This window comes from Aotus nancymaae, unplaced genomic scaffold (genome assembly GCF_030222135.1).
Source record: "Aotus nancymaae isolate 86718 unplaced genomic scaffold, 86718_ANA_hifiasm-v0.15.2.pri h1tg000014l, whole genome shotgun sequence".
NCBI classification, from domain to species: Eukaryota; Metazoa; Chordata; class Mammalia; order Primates; family Aotidae; genus Aotus; species Aotus nancymaae.
The window spans coordinates 8573113-8594065 of record NW_026988425.1 but is presented as its reverse complement, the minus strand read 5'-3'; the positions used below and the strand labels follow the sequence as shown (position 1 = coordinate 8594065).

General features: G+C 38.6%; 1 pseudogene; it reads left to right on the top strand.

Moving 5' to 3' along the window:
* The first annotated feature begins 18249 nt into the window (after positions 1 to 18249).
* On the top strand, positions 18250 to 19091 carry LOC105732983 (phosphatidylinositol-3-phosphatase SAC1-like; annotated as a pseudogene).
* The last annotated feature ends 1862 nt before the right edge of the window (positions 19092 to 20953 follow it).

The following is a 20953-nucleotide window of genomic DNA, read 5'->3' as shown; positions in this document are numbered from 1 at the left end:
ATGTGACTGGTGACAATTATCTAAGAAACTGATTTTTTGAAATATCTAGAAAGTAACTTTGAGCTTTAGGCAAAGGTATAGGCTATGAGAAGAAATGAAATCAGATGTACACTAGTGAATTATATTTGTTAAGCTTCTTCCTATGTATAAGGAGATATATTAAGTGCATTAGTACCCACAAGATGAAAAAGACATTTTGATTTTGTATTCTGTTTACCATTGAATTAGAATTATAAGACACATGTAAAAAAAGGTATCTATAAAATGTAATCAACACGTTACACTTCCTTAAGAACATCAAAGGCCTTATGAAGAATTAATTCCAGGAGAGTTGGGTCTACTTTAAGATTTCTTATTCAGAAAATGCTTCAGAAAGAATGAAGTTTGAGAACTGAGTTTATGAAAAATCTTTCTTTGAAGAAAATATGTAGAATATGCTGGAAAACTGGAAGATTTCAACCCCTTTTAAGGAAAGATAGTTTGCTTTTGATTCATCAGCAGATGCAGCTGATGTAAGTTATCACTAGGCTCTTTAAGGTTAGAAGTGAACCTGGAAGATACAAGAAGATGGGCTCATTACTTTTCATCATGGATAACTTGTGTGAATGAGTGGCTGGGTTGGCAAAGTTGCTATATTCTGTACTGGGTATTTTTCCTAGAAATCCAGGATCAGTTTCATGAGTGCGCTACCTGTGCTGCTGGACAAGCCTTAGCCCATGGAAGAGCCCCACACTTGGTTTGATGTTGGACATCTAACTGGCATAAGATGGTATCTCACTGTGGTTTTGATCTGCATTTCTCTAATGACCAGTGATGATGAGCTTTTTTTTTTATGTTTCTTGGCTGCATAAATGTATTTTTGAGACATTTCCTTCATTCCTGGGCTGATTTAATACAGCAGTATGGTTGAAAATAATGAAGGCATTCATTCAAGAGAGAAAGAAATACTGCAAAATCTTTAAGAGGAATAAAATTGCTTCAAAAACAAAAATATAATCTAATAGTATATAGTTATTTGAAATTATTGCTTTAGGACATGTGATGGATAATGAATTAGATAAGGTTTCTCCAATTCTAACATAAATATTTCTCACACATTGTTTCAATAGGGTCAGTCACTGGTTATTCAAAATTACTATATTCTAAAGTACTGCATTTTTTTTTTATGAAGGCATTTGTAAAGCTCCCTCAACTACATTGCCTTGAAAACAATCTTTCTCTGGATAATTTCTGAAAAAGATAAGTAGAATATTTATAATATCTCTTCCTTTTAATACTTGTTGGCACCCAAATCTTAACTTCTAATCACAAAATTGTTTGATTCTATTTATAACTCATGTTTACCCTTTTCTTATATAACGAAAAGTCTCCGCTATTATAATACCGAAATCAATAACAACGTTAGTAAATTTCAGTGACACTACAGTGTTCTGAAACATTTTAATAACATTTTATTTTGAAATAGTTTAAGACCCATTCAGTTTGCAAAGATTAAATACAGACAGTTCCCGGGTATCATTCATCCAGCTCCCCGCCGTGATAATCTCTCTCAGTCACAGAACAACGTCAAAACCATAAAATCAATGTTGGTGTAATACTATCTACATCAGTTCAGAACTTATTAAAATAATACTGGCTTTTGTATGTCTTCATTTTGGGAGCAGTGGGGGAAGTTATCTAGCTCTCTGAGATTTTGGCATTTGTATATATTTGAGTACACCTCAACATAATCAAGATACAGACCTGTACTAAAGAGACTCCCTTCAGCTTCATCCTCTGGCAACCTCTGTTCTGCTATCCATCTTTATAATTTTCTTTTCAAGGATGAGGCATAAATAGAAACTCACAGTATGTAAACCATTGATATTGGCCTCTTCTCCATTCTCAGCATAACACATTTGAGATCCATTCAAGTTGCTTGTGTTATCAGCAGTGGTTATGTGATTCAACTTTCTTATTTGCCTAAAATGTTGACATCTGCTTTAAGTCTTGACAAAATTACAACTAGAAGGAACCAAGCCTTGGTTTCATAGAATAGAATTATAGGATCATCCAGACTCAGGGAAATTAGTAATTTCTCAGCTCTAACTTGAGTTGTCTGTTCAGCAAGAAGATGTAGTCTTGCCTTTAAACATAGAAATAAACTGAGAATTAATTGTTTACTGAGCATATGTGATGTGCCAATCACTGTAGCGTATACAGGAAACAAGACATAGACACTTCCTCTGCCCTCATGAAGGTAAGAGCAGGAAGTGGAGAGAAAGTGGGGAACGGAGGAGAGAGAAAGAAAGAGATAAAGTCAACAAGTCTCTCCTAAGGAAGTGACATTTGTGCTGAGATGTAAACGATGTGTGGAATTAATTAAGCAAAGTCTATTCCACAGAGAGAAAAAACAGTAGCACTTGAAAAGCACTGATGAGCAAGAGAGAAAATTTGGTCCAAGAACTGAGAGAATATCACTGATTATAGAGCTGAGTATAGAACAGGTAGGCAGAGAGGAAAACAAAAAGAGTCTAGAATTTTCCAGAGCTCTCTGGTTAAAGATTTGGGTCCTCATCCTCAGCTGGGTGGATCAGTTTGGGGTGGAGAACTTTGTCAGTGAGTTTCTATGTTAAAAAGATATGGAGGGACAGCCGAGAAATCAGGTCTGAGGAAAATGCAGTCGCTGACTAGGCAGATAGGTTCCATATTCCTGATGCATCTGACTGGAATGAAGAGCGTCTGTGGGTCTGACGGGGAGGAAGCAGCTGCCCTTCCAGGATTGGTGGGAGACTGTGTTATTAGTGACGTTGCTGTGGATACACATACACCTCCTATGTGCTATTCCTGAACTGGGAAAACCAGCGTCCTGTTTGATTGAACCACCTGCTTCCTTGTCTTTAGCACAACACTGGGCACAGGCTGGCCACTCAGTCATTGTTAGTTGATGAGATGGAGAAAGAAATACCCCAAGATCTCTTTTCCTCAAAAATAAGAACATCTGATGTGCTTTTGTCATTCCTTACAACAATTCAGAACATCCTCTTACTAACGGCTTTTGCATGCCGAAAAAGTAGCAGGAAAAAGCATAAGCAAATAGTATATTAAAGATAAAGTAAATGGCTAAGCTAATATTCATTCCTACTTGGTTTTGATTTTTTTTGCTTTGTTTTGTTTTAATGTCAATCTTGGACTCATTTGAGAATTCAATCAAAATTCCAGTGACTTCCTCCACTGGAAAGTGCTCACATATTATATTTTGAGCTAAAACAGCATATCTTTGCTATTGGTTCTAATAAAGGCTTGTGGACTTGAGAATATAGGTGCAAAGGGAATAATACTGCATATGCTAAATAAATTTCTTTGCTTTAAACACTACCTAAAACAGTGACTTTCAACAGGGACAAGAGATGCTAGTGGCATCTACTGAGTAGAAGCCAGGAATGGTGAAATATGCTACAAAGCAGGAGTCAGCCCTCCACAGCAAAGAATTATCTGAACCAGTATGCCAATGGTGCTGAAACTGACAAGCCCTGACCTGGGATGATTATCCGTAGCATGTCTCCATAGCCTCATTTAGGATCCAGATGATCTACGCAGTAATTGCCTTATTCTACTCAGGCTGACTTAACATAGTACTATAGACTGGGTAATGACAAAATTTTATTTTCTCACAGTTCTGAAGGTTGGCAGCTAGCATGGTCGATTTCTGGTAAGGGTCCTCTTTTCTGCTTATAGGCAGCTGTCTTCTCACTGTATCATCACATGGCAGAGAAAAAGAGCAAGCTCTCTCGTGTCTCTTCTTACAAGGGCACTAATTCCATCATGCAGGCCCCATCCTCATGATCTCATCTAAAAGTAATCACTGCCCACAGGCCCCATCTCCACATCTCAGTATGTTGGGAGTTAGGGCTTCAACACATAAAGTTTGAGGAGACCCAATTCAGTTTATCACAGTAATTAAATAATAAAAAATTAAAATTAGTAATAACAGTAAGTTCAATTAAATTGGTAAGTTAATCCTAAAATACCTTGAAAATATTATTGAAAATAATAAATACCTGATAAATATAAGCATTTTAGTTTGAGTATAAATATGATAAATACCTACCTTAAGACTACATTGCATTTGCTGACCTTGATGTGATTATTTAGCCAAACAAAATGTTTAATTCAGCTTCAAAGAATATCCTGAAAATTTCTTCAAAAGAAAACTCTCAAAATCATGGGCTATTTATTAAACCTAAATTTTCTGTGAAATTCAAGCAATTTTCAAACAATTTATTTACTTGTATGTTGTATACACATTAACCATTCCCTCTTGGTTTGCTGGTTACCAGGACGCAGGCGGAAGGGGGTCATTTTTCCAGGAATCCATCTACTGCTTCTAAAAACTGCTTCATAATTTCCATAATTTCTTCAGTATGAGATTGATGTTCTTTTCCTTCTCCATATCTGTCACTATTAGAGTTTCCTGTACCACTAGTATTATAATTTTATAAGCCACCGAACAGGTAAATTGAAAAGAGAAAGAGAACTGCTCCAGAAAGTGATACAATAGTAATTGTATTAGAGAACATAGACATTTTCAAGATAGTTCTTGAAAATTTCTCCTCTGAACATCTTTCTGTACCAGCTTATGTCTTTTTGATTGGAGCCATCTCAAGTGAAACAAAAATGTATGATTATTTGGGATAGCACATTCTCTTATTTCAATAAATATCATGTACCTACTTCTACGGGAAGCTAATTGCTTCAACTTTGCTTGCTTAACCTTCTAAAAAATATTATCCTTCTTGGTATTTTCTTTTCATTTTATTATTACTATACTTTAAGTTCTGGGGTACACGTGCAGAACGTGCAGGTTTGTTACACAGGTATACACGTGCCATGGTAGTTTGCTGCACCCATCACGTCGACATCTTACTCCCTTTAACTTTCTCTCTGCTACTGTCCTTGCCGTCATGTTCCCAACTAAACTGAATAAAAGAGCTGTCTGCAGCTCATGCCTTTATTTCTGCATTTTCAACTCCATCCTCAAACCATTATAATCTGGATTCTGCCCCTCCTCCCAATGGGATATCACCCTAATCAAGGCCACCCATGTGTCACAGGCCCTGTGGACACTCACTTTTTCAGCATCAGCTGCTTTGCCCCTTCCTCACTCTCATCCTAGACCCTGTGGCACCCTTCCCGGTCTCTCGGGTGCCTCCTCCACCTCATCTTTTGCTTCTCCATCACTGATAATTGGGACATTCCAAAAGTTTTGAAATTACAAAGTTTCTGCAGTCCCCAAACACTATTACTGTCTAATCTCAGGCAATTGTCTTGCTTTAATTATCACCTGAACACTGGGGTTTCTCAAACATGCATTGTCAGGCCAATATCCAGACAGACACATATCAATTTCTCTCTTCTGATCTCCATTCAAACTCAAACTGTTGGGTACTCACCTCATCATTTCCTTTTGTCACCACTACTCACACTCTTCCCTGATAGTAAACCCTGATTTCCTTCTAATTCACAATAAATACAATCACTATTTTTTCATTTGCCCAACACAGAGGCCTGAACACACTGGACACATTCTTTCATCTTTGGGATCTTGGGTTCTGCCACATTATACAACTTCTTCCCAAGACTTCCATGTAGATGTGATGGCCATGACACTCCCAGCTTGCTCAGTGTACAACCTGCACAGCTATGTGGGGTGCACTGGTCTTCTCCTCCTTCATCACCAACATTCGAACAGCCACCAAACATATTTAGCTTTGCTTCTGGAACATCTCCTGCACATACTCATTTTTACCATTCAGTTTCTAGAAGAGCCTGTGATCATCTTTTTACTGGACTGTGGATCTAATTGGTCTCCTGCCTCCTGTGTTACACCTCCAGTCTCTGTAGTTGGAGTGACGTTTATAAACATGACTATGTGTTTTAAACTCTTGAAATGCCCCTCCACACTGATCACAGATGAACAAACCTCTAGGCTTTCAAGGCCTCCAGATTTGGCTACTGCTTTCTCATTCTCAGCGTTCTTCTACAGGGTCTGCACTTGCTGACGGCCTTCATTTTTCCCAAGGGCACCAACGATGTATCTCACTTGCAGGCCTTTGCCCCATCTGCCCAGTAGTCTTCCTTCACCATCCCTGACCGCTTCCTTCACCCATGGTCAGGTTTCAGCTAAAATAATCCCTTTATTAGGGGTTGCTTCTCTGACCCCCTCATCAGGCAGGCCTGCCTGGCTTGCATTCCTCTGTGCCCTGGGCTTCCCCCATCGTAACATGATTGGGCTTGCTGGTGACTAGGACTTCATTGTTTCACAGGAAGATGGAGAAGTCTTGTTCGCTAAAGTGTCCCCACATCCAACAAACTACTTGGCACATGGTAGGTACCTAGCAAATTGCTGCTGTTGATTAAATACATTCTATCAGTTCCTAGGCTCTCAAATATGTATGATTTAAGAAAACACACACAGAAATAAAAACTATAAAGATTTTAGAAAGCTCTAATTTTCACTGTTCACATGACTTAACGTGTATTTTCTTAAAAATGAATTTCAGAGGAATAGCATTAAAAATTAAAAATAGCTTATTTTTATTTTTTATTTTTATTTTTATTTATTTATTTATTTTTTATTGCATTTTAGGTTTTGGGGTACATGTGAAAAACATGCAAGGTTGTTGCATTGGTGCACACGTGGCAGTGTGATTTGCTGCCTCCCTCCCCTTCACCTATATCTGGCATTTCTCCCCATGCTATCCCTCCCCAACTTCCCCCCCCCGCTGTCCCCCCGCAACAGACCCCCATGTATAGTGCTCCCCTCCCTGTGTCCATGTGTTCTCCTTGTTCAACACCCGCCTATAAGTGAGAACATGTGGTGTTTGATTTTGTGTTCTTGTGTCAGTTTGCTGAGAATGATGGTTTCCAGGTTCATCCCTGTCCCTACAAAGGATACGAACTCATCGTTTTTTATGGCTGCATAATATTCCATGGTGTATATGTGCCACATTTTTCCTGTCCAGTCTATCATCGATGGGCATTTGGGTTGGTTCCAGGTCTTTGCTATTGTAAATTGTGCTGCAATGAACATTCGTGTGCATGTGTCCTTATAGTAGAACGATTTATAATCCTTTGGATATATACCCAGTAATGGGATTGCTGGGTCAAATGGTATTTCTATTTCTAGGTCCTTGAGGAATCGTCACACTGTTTTCCACAATGGTTGAACTAATTTACACTCCCACCAACAGTGTAAAAGTGTTCCTATTTCTCCACATCCTCTCCAGCATCTGTTTTCTCCAGATTTTTTAATGATTGCCATTCTAACTGGCGTGAGATGGTATCTCAATGTAGTTTTGATTTGCATTTCTCTAATGACCAGTGATGATGAGCATTTTTTCATATGTTTGTTGGCTTCATGTATGTCTTCTTTTGTAAAGTATCTGTTCATATCCTTCGCCCATTTTTGAATGGGCTTGTTTGTTTTTTTCTTGTAAATCTTTTTTAACTCATTGTAAATTCTGGATATCAGCCTTTTGTCAGACGGGTAGGCTGCAAAATTTTTTTCCCATTCTGTTGGTTGCCGATTCACTCTATTGACTGTTTCTTTTGCTGTGCAGAAGCTGTGGAGTTTGATTAGGTCCCATTTGTCTATTTTGGCTTTTGTTGCCAATGCTTTTGGTGTTTTGGTCATAAAGTCCTTGCCTATGCTATCCCCATCAAGCTACCAATGACCTTCTTCACAGAACTGGAAAAAACCACCTTAAACTTCATATGGAACCAAAAGAGAAACCGCATAGCCAAGTCAATTCTAAGCAAAAAGAACAAAGCGGGAGGCATCACACTACCGAACATCAAACTATACTACAAGGCTACAGTAATCAAAACAGCATGGTACTGGTACCAAAACAGAGATATAGACCAATGGAACAGAACAGAGGCGTCGGAGGCGACACAACATATCTACAACCACATGATCTTTGACAAACCTGAAAAAAACAATCAATGGGGAAAGGATTCCATGTTCAATAAGTGGTGTTGGGAAAACTGGCTAGCCATATGCAGAAAGCAGAAACTGGACCCCTTCCTGACACCTTACACTAAAATTGACTCCAGATGGATTAAAGACTTAAACATAAGACGTAACACCATAAAAACACTAGAAGGAAACCTAGGCAAAACCATTTAGGACATAGGCATAGGCAAATAGCTTATTTTTAAAAAGTTAACTTTTACAACTTTTAAATTCAAATGTGCACTAACATAAGTATGTTTGCCCTTGCAGAAAGTTTTGGTACAGTACAGCTTTTCTGAGATAAATAAAAGTTATCCTTTGTTACTCTGAAATATGTTTTTCACTGAAATCTATGAGATTAAGTTTCCCTGAGGGAGAAAAATTTAGATTAATAAGAGAATAGACCCATCATTTACAAACTTTGTGAATTTTAGCATCCTGTTACTATAGCCAGTAGACATCGGACATTATGGTGACACATAAGCCATATTACCCCAGGGTTTTCTTCTGTGTTGCTTTCCTGTCCAAGGGGAATTGTTTGTATTTTCTGACACCTTATCTCTCTTACTGTTTTCATAAACCATGCCAAGGATCTATAAATGTCCAAATATAAAAAAGCATTCTTGCTGAATACTGGATTTTAACAAAGAAACAATACACCTGCCTTTAAATGTATTTTTAAAATTCTTAAATCAGAATGCTTTATTAGAAACACTTGGGTAATTACTTTGAGCTACAGATTTGTGAACCAAGACTGGAATCAATAACAGGTTACTTAAAACAAGTGTATCTGTTTGGTGGCTTTTTTTCTGCTCTGATATTATTTTTTCTCATAAATTCTGATGAGAGCCTTTTTAGGCTCCCCGACTAGATGGGAGATTGTTGCTCACAATTCATTGGCAATGATATTGTGCGGTGAAGACAGGCTAGTTCACAGAGGGTCTCCATGTCCGTGTTTAGGGATGTAGGTATCCAAGAGGCACAGAGACTCTGGCTCTCCCCTCTTCTAGATATGGTCCAGCTACTCAGACACACAAGCCATAGATGACCCACTGAAAACAGTAGACCCTAAAAAGTAGCATATAACCTGAAGGCTAGGTTGCTTTGGGATGACTATAAATGTTCTGGAAATCCATAAAACAGGGAGATGATTGTGTCTGGAACAAAAATAAAGGTTGTTGTGGGGGAATAATCCTTCATTATTAATGTTTGACTGAAATCTCTGAGTGGGCAGTACGTTTTCATGTATTATGGTACACGGAGTACCATAGTAGCTGAAGCAAAAACCAAAAGGGGGTCCCAGCCTCGTCCTGGAGCCTGGGTACATGATCCTTGGAGGGAGCTAGAAATGAGAGAGGAGGACAGGAAATACAGTTATTCAAAATAACTTGTGTGTGTTCCTACTGAGTACTTCCAACAATATTTAAAAATAGGCAACTGCGTAAAGACTTGTTTATTTATTGTACTTAGTTTCTGGGGTACATGTGCAGATCATGCAGGATTGTTGCATTGGTATATACATGGCAATGTGGTTTGCTGCCTGCATCCCCCCATCACCTATATCCAGCATTTCTCCCCATGTTATCCTTCCCCAACCTCCCCATCCACTGCTGTCCCTCCCCAACCCCCCCCAACAGACCCCAGTGTATGATGCTCCCCTCCCTGTGTCCATGTGTTCTCATTGTTCAACACCTGCACAGGTGATCTACATAGTATGCATTTTAATATTAAAGGTATGAATCATAAACTACAAGATACAGTTTTATATTCATGGATCCTCCTATTGGTATTTTTCATTATTGACTATTAACAGGAATGGCAGGTGGGTTACATGGTACAATGATTAGAATAAACACATTTCACATCGTGGACACTGGACTACTGTGGAAATAGGAATAAGCTACAGCTGGGTTGTAGGACTATAGATACAGATTTGTGAGTTGTCGGCATGTAACAGATTTAAACCATGGTTCTGAAGACTTCACTCTGACTGGGAATAGTTCCTGCTTTCATTCTTGTCCCTGCTGTTGTCTCTTCCCCACACCGTAGCCAGAATAACCTTTGGTAAATGTTTGTCTGATTACATTATTCTGCAGTTGAAAATCTTCCATTGGCTTCTGATCTTACTAGAATTAACCACAATCTCCTTACCATGACAGTTACAGATCTGGGTTGACCAGCTAGCACAGGCACAGTGACCCAACGAAATCCTGAAGAAGAGCATGGAAGACTTATCTCCATCAGAGATAGGATAATTACTTGTAAGGAAAATCTACTTTCAAGACAATGTTTCCAAAGGAAGAGGATGCAGCAGGCGATCTCAGGCCCCTCATATCGTAACTGAGAAGATCAGAGGTAGTTAAGCATTTCTCCCAATGTTTCCAGTTATTCACAGGAAAATGACGGTTCACAGCACTTCATCAGCGACTTCTGTGACTTGCCTTGCTTTGTTTATGTCATTTTTCCTATTTGCATCTCCAAAATTTCCAACATTTGACCTTGAAAATACAAGGTAATCTTCACTGAGCCTTAGAATAAAAATTTGCACAATATATGATAACACAACACAAATAAATGTTTTCTGTTTGATCTTTCTTTTTCTTTCTTTTTTTTTTTTTTGAGAAGGAGTTTCGCTTTTGTTGCCTAGGCTGGAGTGCAATGGCGCGATCTTGGCTCACCGCAACCTCCACCTCCTGGGTTCAGGCAATTCTCTTGCCTCAGCCTCCTGAGTAGCTGGGATTACAGGCATGCGCCACCATGCCCAGCTAATTTTTTTGCATTTTTAGTAGAGACGGGGTTTCACCGTGTTGACCAGTATGGTCTCGATCTCTTGACCTCGTGATTCACCCCCTTCGGCCTCCCAAAGTGCTGGGATTACAGGCGTGAGCCACTGCGCTTGGCCCCTGATCTTTCTTTCAATATAAGTAATTGTACTAAACTACAGTAACTCTGTGTTTTTTTGTTTTGTTTTGTTTTGTTTTGTTTTTGATTGTGGGTTCTGGACAGAGATGTGCTTGGTTTAAATCCTACGTCTGCCTGTTGCAGGCAATACAACCTAGGCAAGTCTGTTGACCTGTCTGCCTTCAGATCCTTCCTCTTTAAAACAGAAGAAAAACAACTGTATCTACTGTGCAGACTAGTTTGGAACAGTAAAGGATTTAACATAGCAGTCTTTGAACCATCTCTGATTCATAATAAAGTATTCAAAAATATCAGCTCTTCCGTTTCTCTATGTGCCAGGACCCATTCTAGGCAATAGAAATGTATTTAGTAAACAAAAGAGATAGAGACCTTGCCTCAGTGAAATGTAACTAGTGGAAAAAAAGATTACAACTTGAAAAAATAAGCAAGATAATTATTGGAAAAAAAAAACGAAAAGAGAAACATAACATAAAAAATACACCTAGGTCACATGATAGCAACCTAGATGTGGAAAATGGGGCAATGAAAGTCTATCCGAGATTGGATTATTTGGAAAGATGTCTCTTCAAGGCAACATTCGGCCTGAGCACCGAATTAGCAGGAAAGAATCAACTGTGTATAGCTCCAAGGGAAAAGGATTTCAGACAGAAGGAACTAAAGCCTTAAGTGCCACACAGCAGTGCATTCAAAGGTGCATTCGCAAGGGCATTCATGAAGAATTCATGAAGAATGCCCTTGTGCCTGAAACATGATGGTGTCAGCAGGGAGCAAAGCAGACGAGGCCGGGCGCGGTGGCTAGCGCCTATAATCCTAGCACTTTGGGAGACCGAGGCAGGTGGATCACGAGGTCAAGAGATCGAGATCATCCTGGTCAACATAGGGAAACCCCGCCTCTACTAAAAATACAAGAAAAATTAGCTGGGCGTGGTAGCGCATGTCTGTAGTCCCAGCTACTTGGGAGGCTGAGGCAGGAGAATTGCTTGAACCCAGGAGGCGGAGGTTGCCATGAGCCAAGATCGTGCCATTGCACTCCAGCCAGGGTAACAAGAGTGAAACTCCATCTCAAAAAAAAAAAAAAAAAAAAAAAAAAAAAACAAGCAGACGAGGTGAGAGCACCAGACAGTGACCAACTAATACAGATTTATAATTGTCACGGTAAGGAGATTGTGGTTAATTCTAGTAAGATCAGAAGCCAATGGAAGCTTTTCAACTGCAGAATAATGTAATCGGACATACATTTACCAAAAGTTATTCTGGCTACGGTGTGGGGAAGAGTCTACAGCGGGGACAAGAATGAAAGCAGGAACCATTCCCAGTCAGAGGCCTGGGTAAGAAACCACAGGTACACAGAGAGTAGTGAGAAGGCAGAGAGATGAGTAATTCAGGACCCAACTGATGGGCATGCTGAGAGGTTAAAAGTGGCTGGGTTAGGAAACAGGAATCAAGTCTGGGGTTTGAACAATTCAGTAGATTCTAGTGCTATTTCTTAAAATGAAGAAATCGGAGGATAAGTTGAGACATGACTTCAAGTTACATATGGGATATGTTGGATGTGATACACTTGTCTAACATGCAAGGGGAAGATATCAGGTATGAAGTTATTTGTAGAAGGCCAGAGCTCCAGAGAAAGTGAGGACTATAGATTCAGATTTGTGAGTTGCCGGCATGTAACGGATTTAAACCATGGCACTGAAGACCCCATCTGGAGAAAGTAAGCCGATGGAGAAGGGAAAAAACAACAAGTGACAGATGCCCCAGGCATATTAAGGAAAAAAGAAGCCAGTAAGTGAGATTGAAGAAAGAGCAAAGGAGACTAAAAAGAAAACAGGAGAGTGTTATGTGGCGAAACCCAAGAGAGGAAATTTATTTCAAGAAAAAGATCTACTGTGTCAAAAATAAATAAGATGAGGACAGGGAAGTAACCATTGGATTTGATAACATGAAGATAATTTGAAATGTGACCAGAGTTGTCCTTGATTCCTAGACTGAAAAAAGCATGTGCCTCTGGTAATCTTTTTTTTTTTTTTTTTAATAGATGAAGTCTTGCTCTGTTGCCCAGGCTGGAGTGCAGTGGTGCAATCTCGGCTCACTGCAACCTCTGCCTCCTGGTTTCAAGCGACTCTTCTGCCTCAGCCTCCTGAGTAGTTGGGATTACAGGCTTGCACCACCACACCCTGCTAATTTTTTTGTATTTTTAGTAGGCACAGGGTTTCACCGTGTTAGCCAGGATGGTCTTGATCTCCTGACTTCATGATCCGCCCGCCTCAGCCTCCCAAAGTGCTGGGATTACAGGCGTGAGCCACTGGTCCACCTCTGGTGATCTTATGTGTGAAAATGTTATTTCATTCATAACTGGCATCAAGTATACCACATCTAAACTGGAGTTCTTCATTTATCTACAAAAATTTCATCTAGTAATTAATTGCTATAAAATTCACAAATACTGGATTTGTTCCATCGAAATGGGCCAGCATCTTGCATGTGTCCGAGCCCTCATGTGATGTTACCTCTACTGCCTAACATCTAAAATATGATCTTATTGATTATTTATAACAGCCTCATTTTATCCTTGCTCTTAGTTAGGTTCCCTCTACCTATATTCATACACCATTCATTTTTCATACTGAGATTTTAAAATTTGTATAATTTAATCTGCTTGCCGATACTGGTATAGAATAGAATTTATACCATCAATTATATTTTTCAGTAGGAAATATGTTTCATCCATCAGTGCATGAACAAACATGTGTTTCCTTTTTATCTGAATCTTGATTTTATAATATTTTCCACATGGATGCAATTCATCCTAATCTGGCTCCCAATTGCTAAATGCATATATGTAAACAACTAGTTTTTATATAAATAAATAAATGTTTACATAAAACTGCTTTTGAACTAAGCTAATAATAAATGAACATACATCTATTACTTTACTATGTGCTGAGGACTTAATTGTGCCCCCTACAATTCATATATTGAAGCTGTAACCACCAATGTGACCTCATTTGTAGGTAGGGCTTTTAGGAGACAATTAAGGTTAAATGCAGTCATAAACTTGGGGTTCTAATCCAACAGGATTGTAGCTTTATAAGAGTAGAAAGATACAGGGATCTCTCTGTGTCTTTATGCATACATACCAAGGCAAGGGTGTGTAGGGACACAGTGAGAATGTGACTGTCCAGAAGTCAAGAAGAAAGGTCTCTCCAGGCCCACAATGACCTTGGACTTTCAAGTTCCAGAACTGTGAGAAATAAATTTCTGTTGTTTAAGCCACCCAGTCCATGATATTTTGTTATGGCAGCTGGAGTAGACTAAGACACTATGTCTATTTAAGAAAAAATAGCAAACAAATGTTTTTTAAATTTTTAAATTATATATTTCATCTGCATATATAAATCCATATATTAAATATTACTTTTTCATTCTGAGGGAATGTATTCTCTTCCCGGGTCCACAAGGGGGTGTAGTTTCAAGGGCAAGAACTTTCCAATGCCTCCTCCCCTCTCTCCATCTGGGAGACTTAACAATCTTTGTTTTAATTTTCACAGGCATGGGAAAATAATCAAAGTCAATCACTCCAGAGGAAGTTTAAAGAAACTCTTTTCATTGGCCAGGGGGCTTGGAGAAGGTGGGAATTCCACTCAGGTTAAAAGTCCCCGTCTCCCTTTTCTAGGCAGATTTCCCCCTCTGGGGTCCCCTTCCACTCTTGTGGAAGCTGCTTTTCCTCCCCTGGATTCCATCTTTCTGGATTGTCTCACTCCGTGTGAAAGTGACTTTTCTTCCCTGGTTTTCCCCCTCTGGGAACCCTTCTCAATTCAGTGTGAGAGCTGCTTTTCCTTCCTCTCAGTGTGAGAGCTAGCTGTTCCTCTCTCTTCCCTTCTCCTTTTTTTGTTTTCTGTCTCTTTCTCTCTACCTAAATAGATCACTTTCTGCAAAAACTATTTGTGGCCGATGTTTTCTTTTCTTTTCTTTTCTTTTTTTTTTTTTGAGACGGAGTTTCGCTCTTGTTACCCAGGCTGGAGTGCAATGGCGCGATCTCGGCTCACTGCAACCTCCGCCTCCTGGGTTCAGGCAATTCTCCTACCTCAGCCTCCCAAGTAGCTGGGACTAAAGGCGTGCGCTACCACGCCCAGCTAATTTTTCTTGTATTTTTAGTAGAGGCGGGGTTTCCCCATGTTGACCAGGATGGTCTCGATCTCTTGACCTCGTGATCCACCCGCCTCGGCCTCCCAAAGTGCTGGGATTACAGGCGTGAGCCACCGCGCCCGGCCCTGTGGCCGATATTTTCTTGCAAGTGCAGCATGCCGTTGTCCCCTCTCTGATTCTTGGGTAACTGAGGGACCAAGAGCCTGGAAGAACATTCTCTCGGGGCTGAGCACACCCCTGCACCCCAAAACCCAGAAACAATTCCAAATTTTTTTTTTAGATAAGTCTATGTTGATATATAGATAATATGTGCTACTTTGGATTGTTCTATGATACCTCATTATTTTATTGATAGATCTAGGCTCTTTGATTTTTCATTGTTTCAAACAATGATGAAGAGTATTCTTTGGATGTAATTTTGAACTTGCATACGATTTCCATGTGATGGTGACCAGATATTCAGGTCTGAGTGGGGGCAGTCATGCTTATGCCTACTGTAAATCAGATATTATTTTTAGCAACCTTTGACATTCCACTACATATGATTAATTACTCACTGAGACTTCTTTTGGATGTATTCCTTAGAAATGGACTTACTGGGTTTGAAGTTAAAAATATAGTCCAGTTTATTAAAGACTTCACTTTGTCTTCAAAGTTACTACATGGGTTCAAGCTCCCACCAAAATTGTTTCTAAACTACCTTGACAATGAATTTTGTATCTAACTTTCTCATCTTTTGCAATAGGAAAACGTAGAGTGGCATTTTAATTTTAAATATACTGTCTTCTCGTTATTAATAAGCACATGAAGGGATGCTTAAACATTTTGGGTATTTAGATTTTTTGACTATGAGCTTTCTTTTCAGATTCATTGACAATGTACTGAATCATGTTGCTTTATACATGCTGATTTTAAGAGATACTAGGATATTTTAGATAATAGTCACTGGCAAAACTATAAAAGCAAATACAAGTTCCTGGCTAATCGCTTGTCTCTCGTTTCTGGTGTTTTATTTTCTTTTCCAATTATAATGTATCTAAGTCTATAAAGATTTCTATTTTGGGCATTTTTCTCAATATCATTCCAAAAAAGAAAAATATAGTTAAGCAGCATAAGGATTATGAGAAAAAAAGCAAACATTGTCTTTTTCTACCTGGGGTATTCATACAGATATTCATATAAAACAGAAGAATCAACAGAAAGGCAAGTGATAAAATGTGAGTACAAAGCAGCTATGAAGATTTAAATACAAATCTACTGCAATTCAGAAAATGTCATTAGAAAATGCAATAAAATACCATTTGCATGAACATTTTCAGGAATTACCTTAGAAATGTTAGTTTTTTAGAAAGCAAATTTTAAAAGCCAATTATGTCAAATAAAAGAGTAAGTAAATGGCACACAAGCTAAATATTGTGGATATAACCATCCTCCCAAATTAAACAAAGTATTTAACGTTATTCCAATAGAAAACGAAAAGATTTCGGGCAATTGGACAATTTTGTAAAATTTATATGACAGTACAAAATGCTTTAGATTTATAAACCAATTCTGAAAAAGAACACAAGGAGATATTCAACTATATAGATGACAATATTACAAAGCCAAGGTCATGCACTCTTAAAGGTATAGATAAATGGACCAATATTAAAGAACAGAAAGAGTCTAGATTGCAAAGCACAGTTGTTTAGAACCTAGACTGTGAATCTAAATCACCAGGTTGGAAAAACTTGCTCACTATGTAGAAAAAATAAAATGAGATCAATACCTCAGTTTAAACTTCTTAGAAAATCTTCTAGATATAGTTCAGGAACATAAAAAGGAAAAGCTATGAAACGCTTGTAGAAAAAATAGGACAGCATTTTATAGAAATCTTCTTCATCCTAAAATCATAAACAAGGTACAAATTGCAAAACATAGTAATTTGTTGATAATGAAAATGTTATTTATCTATTCACTGGGAAGGTTGCTTTAGAGTTATCTCATATTCTACTAAGTTAAGTTAAAATTTTTATCCTATTTGTCTTGCGTGAACTAATATTGAAACAAGGCATTTCAGCCTCTGTGCCTCTCCTGGCCCTGACACAGAATGTCTCTGTTCCCAGCTGTCCTCAGATGCCCTGAGCATCTCAGCACTCACCTTACCTCACTGACTCCAGCAATCTTCCTGTCCTGTTAGGTCAGGGCTTCTCAACTCTGATTTTGTTTTTCAGGGGACATTTGAAAACTCTAGAGACATCATTGGTTGTAACAACCAAAGAGGAGATTCTAGAGTTAGTTATTCAGTGGGCAGAGGCTGACCAGGGATGTAGCTACTCACTCATCAGTGCACAGGCAGCTCTCCATCATAACAAATACTTTTCTAGCCTAAAATGCCAATCGTAACTCTGTACTGGACTAGGTGTTCCTTGTTAACGCAGAATGTGGCCTCCGAAGTTTAACCCCCAGCAGTGAGCACGGCAGCTAAGGCAGAGTTGAAAACCAAATATATTTTATTAAATGCATTATTAATTTCATTGATTTGTTACTGCCAATGGGATGTAATAATGTTTCCCTGATGCTTTTACTTCTTTCACAGGACCTGCTATTTTAGTCATCTATAAAATCTTCAACCCCAGATGGATTGCATTGAAGTTCATTTCTACTTCTCAATTACCAGTTTCTTTTAAGACTATTGTTCTATTAAGACTATCTACTAATATTTCCATTCTAATACATGATAAGGGAACCACTTTGATATCAAGGTAATTTTAGAATGCAACTTGGAGACAATAATCCTACAATCGAATAAAAATATCAATATATTATGCAGCCTTAAAATCATCCTACAAAATAGCTGAAATTAAGACACAGCCCTAAAGGAAAACAGTTTAGGTGTATAGGTTTGTCTATAAACTGGCCTATAAAGACTCCACAAAACTGTCTTTATTAGAATTTCTTTTTTAGAACCCTCAGCTATATTAAATATAAGAAATACAGAAATAGATATAAAAAGTCTCTTTTACACTTTAATAGCATGAAGGAAGGCAAGAATAGATTTGAAATACAAAATGAGAAGCTGAAGTTCATTTTTTACATGCAGAATTTTCAGTCATTTTTACAAGCAAAAAGGTTTTCCTATGAGCGTTGCTCTTGCTGTAATCTAAGAGGTTTAAAAGCAATTTTTGGAAAACAGGTTGTAATCAATCTGATTAACCAGAAGGGCTCAGAGAAGCCACTTGAACAGACATTTGCAACAATGGTGTCTTCTTTGGGAAGTGGAATGATGAAATACATTGCCTTTGACTTCCATAAGGAATGTAAAAATATGAGATGGGATCGACTAAGTATTTTATTGGATCAGGTAGCAGAAATGCAAGATAAATTAAGTTATTTTCTAGTGGACTCTGCTGGCCAGGTGCAACAAACCAGGAAGATGTGTTCCAAAGCAATTGCATGATTGTCTAGACAGAATCAATGTGATCCAGAGTTTGCTAGCTTGTCATTCACTTCGGGCCAACTTCAGAGACTAGAAGTTTTGCATGTGGGACAAAAGCTTGAAGAACAAGATGAATTTGAGAAGATTTACAAAAATGCCTGGACTGACAATGCAAACGCCTGTGCCAAGCAATATGCGGGAACTGGTGGTGCCTTGAAGACTGAGTTTACCAGAACTGGGAAGAGAACTCATTTGGGACTTATAATGGATGGCTGGAACTCAATGATACGGTATTATAAGAACAACTTCGATGCATTTAGACAAGATTCCATAGACTTATTTCTTGGAAACTGTTCAGTGGATGAATTAGAATCTCATGGTCCTTTAAGTGTTCCAAGAGATTGGGAATTCCTGGCTTTGCCTGTCATGGTTGCTGCTTTTTCAATATGCATTATCTGTTTGCTTATGGCTGGTGACACTTGGACAGAAACACTGGCCTATGTGCTCTTCTGGGGAGTTGCAAGCATTGGAACATTTTTCATTATTCTTTACAGTGACAAAGAGTTTGTTGATGCTCCCAGACTGGTCCAGGAAGGAAAGATAGACTGAATGTGTTTGCGGAAAGCGGCTTGGCTTGGAAGATTCCATTGTGCAGAACTGGAGTCTTTACTGACCCGCTTTCCACATCAGCCTGAGGTCTTTTTAATGTCTTTATCCAAAAGCAGATCATGTGCTCTGTGCAGGATGATGACAGAATTGATCTATGTTACTGCCTTGATGGTCTCTTTACTCTTGGGACAGTTATTAATTTGAAGCTGTTCTGTAATTAAAATAATAACCTGAATGCAGCTTGCAGAATGGAAGCTGAATCTGTTCCTTTGATTCTATTGATTATCAATTTAATCAGCTGTTGCAGAATAAGTAATATATTTTAAAAACCTAGCTTCTTTCATTGTTTAAAACAGTAAAATTACTTCTGTAGCTCAGTTTCATTATTGTCCCTGTAGAAGCAGTCACTGTTAGCAGGCACACTTTTCCACACATCTTTGGACTTTTCTTAAAAGTTCAATAATAAGCTAACTGTGTTTATAAAATGTAAGTCTCTTACAGACCTCAAGTAGTTTGATGAGACAGCCTGTGACTTCATCATAGCAAAGAGGAGAATGAGGTCTGGGGTTCTTTAAAATTTCTGGTGGGCCGTGTCATGACTCGAATCAGCTTGAACTGCCAGTACACCAGCAGTTTAAGTGTGATGAGAGAATTCAGATATACTTTATCTTTTTTAAAAAGTGTAAGTAAAATCAAAGAATGTAAAGTCTATCTCTTATGCTAGAGGTCCAAAGCTGCCTCTGTTTTAAAGATTGTCCCAGTGTGGAAGATGCCCATGACTGGTCAGCTACTTCCTCCTATACATTTGGGTTTCTTTGAGGGTCACTCATTGAGACATGCAGGCCTCTGAGAGGGTCTTGTTCTAGATTTCATATTGCACTTGGAGGGCAACAGCTGCTTTTCCACACACGGTACTCTTGATGCCTTCACTTTGTCAAGGATTTTGTTGTCTATCAATAAATGTGTCTAAAACTTAGTGCTTCCCGGTAGTTACAGTTCTGCAAATCGAGGACCAACTTAAACATTAATTTATGTGCAAAAACAAACCTGAAAAATACGCTTCAGAAACTGTGCATAGTTCTAATTGTAAGTCAGATTGTATATTCAAATTGCAATTATGAGATTTAAATATTAGAACAGTATGTAAGGTATTGTAATTACCACTATATTAAAACAATTCAATTCAACACTGCTATAATATTTCAAAAAAAGAGTGGTTTGTAATGGTTTAAAAGCAATTTGTGTGACACAGTTTCACAAAGATTGGCTTTACTGGGATAATGATAAAAACTCCAAGGCTGCTGGTTAACCTTCAACTCTTGTTATTTTCAAATGCACAGATGCACAGGTTCTTTTCAGCAGCAGCTCATTTAGAGACCAGCAAGCATTTACGCCCTCCTGACCTTCTGAGCACTCTACCACTATGGGAACCAGTCTCCTGCTCATGGAACAAAGGTGATGGATCACCAGAGTCAGTTTTATTTCTGGAAGTGGGATGAGAAACACAACTGTGCATCTAATCCTCTTTAAATACCAATTTCCCATAGAGGTGATTTTTTTTCACTCATTTTTTTAGGGAGCATACTTTGAGAATTATGGTAGAGTTCTCTAGGAAGCTTGTCCAGGCCTTTAAACTGGGGTGATCTGGAGGGTCAGATGGTAGACTGGAAGGTCATTCTAGCAAGTTGGTTTATGCAAACTACTCAGAAGACAGTGGTAAATAAATCAGAGGTACTGCACAAAGTAGATGTATAGCAAAGGCGGGAGACAAGTGAAGGCAGCTATGTAAAGACAGAAGAAAGACTTACAAAGCACACTGAGGGTAGGCTGGGGAGCCAGGGGTCTTCAGAGAGAATGTCCTC